The sequence below is a fragment of the Pinus tabuliformis genome, chromosome 1_1 (genome assembly GCF_031772625.1).
Source record: "Pinus tabuliformis cultivar Carrire ecotype Pingquan chromosome 1_1, CPIR1, whole genome shotgun sequence".
In the NCBI taxonomy this organism is placed as follows: Eukaryota; Viridiplantae; Streptophyta; class Pinopsida; order Pinales; family Pinaceae; genus Pinus; species Pinus tabuliformis.
In genome coordinates, this window is record NC_142297.1 from 625,880,253 (window position 1) to 625,886,142 (window position 5,890).

Below are 5,890 nucleotides of genomic sequence, written 5' to 3' on the forward strand. Positions count from 1 at the left end.
ATATAGAAAGTACAAATTCTATAATCACGATGTCATAGAGTGTGAGCTTCTGAGTGTCATGGTGCATGAGATCAAACCACAAAGCATATACGTCGATCCTTTATGTGTATTTCCATATTACTATAATGCGAGTCATCGCAGAGCGAGCTACAGTGTCAGAGTAATGTGATAGAGAAAATGTGAGCTTCACTGTTCACTGAAGAGCAAAGTGAGATAGATATAATTACATTGTCACAAAATATATTTATTCGAGCCACTACATACTATGGAGACAAAGTTGAGCCATGTTGTAATAGTGTTAATGATATTACAGAGTGTGAGTCATTCATCACTAGCCTTGTGCCAAAGCTCAAATACATAAATTGAGCGAGCCATGAACCATTTGATTTCCCATACTGTAATTATTCATAGATCCAAACCATATATACGAAGTTGCAGGTATGAGCAATGTTAGAGCATGATGCCACTGAGATGTCAAGTAATACCACAAGCATGCGATGTCAAGAACCTCATATGCTAATATAGTGATCTTCATGCCTTCATCTTCGAACCTTGTTTTGATACCATGTTGATAATCTAGCGTTGCAATGACTATAGTAGTTTTTCACCATTGATAACTAATTCTATTGATGCAAACAATTCCTTCTTCATACTTTAATCAACAATTAGCTGAAAAAAACTTCAACCATTAATTCTTCAACAAGAGCAGTAAATAGAGATCACAGTAGACAATGAACAATAGGCAATAAGCAAGAGACAAAAGACACCAAGATTAGGCTCACAGCCAAGACAAAGCCCACAAGGGGAAAACTTAAAATTCATTCCTTATGAGAGAGAGATTATATCCATCAAAATTGCATCAGCATGTTCCAATAAATCCAAATTACTCTTCAGTGAGAAATACCAGTCAAAGTCCATTAATGTAGAGAGAGAATCAACTTCAGATAAGTTATACTATTCTTCACAATAAGGCTGAAATTAGGGTCTGAGATCACTATTGTAGAAGGCCGAATATAGCTCTGTAATCACCTCAGAAGCATCAATGAATTGTCTAGAAAACTCGGCCCAAAATTACAGTCAAACCCTTGTTTAACTTCAGGTCAACGTCTCATCAAAAGAGCGAGATTGCAGTCAGCGAAAGATCAAGTTTCTCTTGTAGTCTTTAGCCTCCAAAATGGAACAGAATAGAAATGAATTGATTCCAAAAATTACCCATGTCAACTGTAGCCAATAAATAATGTAGCCAAAAAGGGAACCTTTTTTGATCTTCGCACATGTGAAAAAGTTCTGTAGTAGACGGAACTTGTTGTGGTGATGATAGACTAAAAAGTGTGGCAACGAAATCATCTCTCTCTCTCTCTCTCTCTCTCTCTCTATATATATATATATATATATATATATATATATATATATATATATATATATATATATATATATATATATGAGTCAAGTGTGGGCTCGTTAGCCTTAATGAAGCTGACATGAAAGCCTTCTTGGAGCTGACTCGAAGGTCAAGTTGAATCGACTTGTAGATGACCAAAAAAAATAATTTCTTCTTCTTGTTTGCAATGAAAAGTGGCGACCTCAGCTACATTATTCTTCAACACAAACTAACAATAACTTTGGTGACAAGCCCACCAAATAATTCAAATATGTAAGATATTCCATCCAAATGAAGCTACAATGATAAAATATTGGTGCAAAGGGCCGTTGGAAGGCCTAATTGAGTCCTCAAGTGCCATGATGAAGAAGAGGGCTCCACAAATAATGGTCAAAGGGGGTGGCCCCTTGATCTCCAAGCAAAACATCACGCGGTGCACCCAAGTGGCTTTGGGGTGTTGAGAAATCTAGGGGCAACTAGATTAGGTGATTTCTCTTACTTTGATAACTACTTGTGATGTCCTTTTACTTAACTTGATGTACTTGTTATTAGTTTCTTCTTTTAATTGATTGTTATTATGTTTTTATCATCAAACAACTATCAAACTATGAAGATAAAAAATACAAGAGGACACAAAATGTAAGCTTCTAGCTAGGGCCAAAACCTCTCCTCTTGAGAGGAAAACCCACAAAAATTCTTCTCTTCTTGTAGAATCATCGAAAGACGAATTCCAAGACCTATGACCCAAGACAAAGACCCCTCTAAGACCAAGTCAAACCTCTTCTTGTGAATTTCTCTTCCACAATGTTAACCTCAGTTAAACTGCGCCAACGCTACAACAAATTCTCAAATTCGCCTTGCAATTTCTCAATTTCAGACCTGCAATTTCTTGACTTCAATTTTCAGCTACTGCAGAAACCCTAGCTTTTTCACGTGTGGGAAGAGATGGTGATTTTTTCCTTCTCTCTCCTTCGCTTGAATTACTCCTTCCTCCTTGGAAACTTGACTTGCGAAGTCGACCTTCTTGACCCTTGATTTCAACTCCTTTAATGACTGTAAATTTTGCAACAAGAGATGCCCTAGACCTTTCGCACATGTTGAAGAATTCAGCCCTAAAAGACATCCAAAACTTCAATTTTTACTCCTTCTTGTATCCTCCTCTTCTTCACTCCTTTTTGGTCTCTCTTTTTCTCCTTGATCGAACTTCTTGTGAGCTGAATTGAATATATCTAAAGGTGGTAGACTTCCATCTTATATATAGGCTTCTAGGGTATTCGAATAGCCCTTTCATGAGGCTGACTTATCTCCTTTTGAGGGCTGAATTGATGCAACAAGGTTGACTTGCCTTGGAGGGTCTTTTATGACTCAAATAAATTTCTCTTGCATAATACAAGATTCCCAATGGGGTCTTACACGAATAACAATTACTCAATAGACTTCTTGACTTAATGACAAAACTTAGAAGCACACAATGGGTGCTTGACCTATAACTAATATTGACTTGAGCATGAAACCCATGCTTGAAAATAATAATAATAAAATTTCTTTTTTCTCTTTACGTCAAATACATAAAATCATGATTACATTAGGCATTATGAAGACTGAACCTAGTTACACATTTCAACACTCGCTCTTAACTAGGAAGGTATTCATAATCCATACATGGTACTTGGACATTCTCATACTGAAGAATTCTCATAAGAAGAGTCAGATTGGTAAGCCTTCTCATAAGCTATTTATTCAACTTATATCAGTCCCTCTCCTCAAATCAACCAACATTGTCATATAGTAAGGCCTTGACTAACAACTCGATCTCTCCACAAGAATAGAGCACAATGTTGGGGAGACAATGATTTATAGACACCACCATCATTGTCTCTCAAGGTACATACCCCATCCAAATGTTCACAAGGTATGGCTTTCTAGGACCATTCCCATCTTGGATTAACACATCCTCATGGAATTTCCTCTTCGATTACTCTTACCTATTAGATGCCCTACGTCATCCTCAAATAATATTAAAATCAATCTCATATGCTTACTGAATCCTCCAATCTTTCTTCATCACATGAAGACAAGAATGATGTGTTTATCTCTCCCTCTTAACCAAGTAGGATTTGCTCATTCCTATAAAAGGAATATACCCAAGTTCCCTCTTAACAAGGGGCTTTTTACCAACAACAACTCTCTTCGGTGGAGATACTACCAGCTACTTGTAGGGGTCCTCCTTTCCGCATCACGTCAAGTACTTCAACTTCTTCATTATGGATCCTTCTTCTTTGTATGGCATCGACAATCTTCTTCATCACTTCCCTTCAATGAAACATTGTGTTGAACCAATAGTCATGTCATCCTTCTCTTCATTAGGGAGTGACCTATTCTTCATACAACTACCTCTTTCACACGTGACTTGTACAACCCTATTTCGGTAAGCCTTGTTTCAACCCAACCAGATGTTTTCAAAAATACAAAATGAGCATCAAATCAAAGTTACCATTTTATGATGGCCTTTCGTCATGACATTTTCTTCCTGCATGAACATCCTTTCGCATATTGAATGAATCCATCTCCATGATACACATAACCAAGTTTTTCTTCTTCCAAGTTCCAACATATCAAGATCTTCATATCTTTTTCCATGGAGATGTCTTAGCTAATCCTTCTATTTATTAGATGTTGATCCTTCTATTTATTAGATGTTGATCACTCGTCTTTGACAATAGATGCATCTTCTCACGAACTCTTATTTCACCTTTCTTTGCATATTGCTTCCTTAGGATCTTCTATACATAGATCCTTTATCGTAAGAACCATGATTTCCAACCACCTTGTTTTCTTCATGAGGTCATATTATGTTGATTTCATCTTGTCGATATGTAGAAGAGTTCTAGGCACGTTGACTCTATGCCTTTATGCATCATTCTAATGGAAGAGTTTCTTCTTCTTTCATCATGCTCATAAAATAGAGTATTTTATCCATTCTATCAGTAATCAAATATATACATGCCTCTTCCTTCTTTTAATCATCTAAACTTCCTTTGGTTGCTTCCTTTCCTTGCTTGAAGATGAGAGTACTTCAACCAACTTGACATGTTGCATATCTTAGTCACCATACCTTTATCCTTCTTAACCAGTGGATCCCACACAAGGTGGAATGCAAACTATCAAAGAGACACTTTCTTCTTGTAAATAAAGGTGAACCTTCTAACAAAGATTCCAATGGAGGATCTTGATGATACTCATTATGCAAATGCTTCTTTCTAATGATGGTGATGTATGATGATTTCTTTATCTTCTATCTAGCTAGATGACTTATTCCAACCATATAGAATGTTGCGTTGGTTGTCCTTATATGCTTCCAATAAAGATGCCATGAGCTACTTCCTTTCTATCATGATGTCTGCTTCAATCATGTAGACTTCTACTTCAACTATCCTTCCATGCTTCTATGATGATGTCATCTCTATCCCCGCTATAATGCATCCTATAATTTGTGTGATGCTTTCCATCATGACTGCTAACTTCAATATGCTTGAAAGTAGATTAAGTGTGTGAGAGACCTTCTAATAGTGGAGGTCTATCACTTCTTCCTTCTTTGATTACTTCGTTCTGGGTCCTTCTACTTCTTTGGTGATACGGGCTTCATTTCCCTCCTTTCTCTTCTTGTTGTCCTTCTTAAGTTTAGGAAATTTTTTTTGAAAAGCCCACATTCATTACATTCATAGCATTGGATCTTAGACATCGATTTTCTTTTGAAACTTCTTTCGAGGGTCAAATTTCCCAAATTTTCCTTTCTTCCTTGTTGATGTTGTATATGCTTGTGCCAATTCAGTTGATCCAACGTCGTTCTTTGCTTTTAATCTAGATTCTTCAATTTTGCGTAATGACCATAGATTGTTGAATGGAGTGGTTTCCTTCTTCCCATAGATGCATGATACAAAACTGCCCCATTCATAAGGTAATGCATTGAGTACAATCGTGGTCATTTCTCGATCAGACATTACTTCTCCAAGTTCTTGTAGTTGATCTCTAATTTCGGATACCTTCATGAAATATGAATCTATCCCTTCTTCTCTTGAGATTTTCATCTTGTATAGTTCAGTTCTAAAAAATATGATTTCTCCTGCAGTGCTCACAGAAAACAACTCCACCAATTTTCCATAGATCTCCTTTGATGTCTCCAACTTTGCAACATAAGCGATGAGAGAATCCTGAATTGACTCTATAAGGATCCTTTGTGACCTTATTTCTGCCTTCATGTACTTAGATAGTTCTTAAGATTGCTCTTGAGATGGTTTTGTGATGAAGCCCTTTACATATTCAATAACTTCATTCTCGATGAGAATTAAATCAATTCTCTTCTTCCATGCAAAGGTAGTTTGAGGTCCCAACCAATTTATTGTTCTCCTTGCAGAATGAAGTCATTTGGTTTGTAGATTGAGAAATAAAAATATAGAATACTTACTTGTCAACTGAAGATGCCCCTTGACGATGTCTTCAACTTGATGC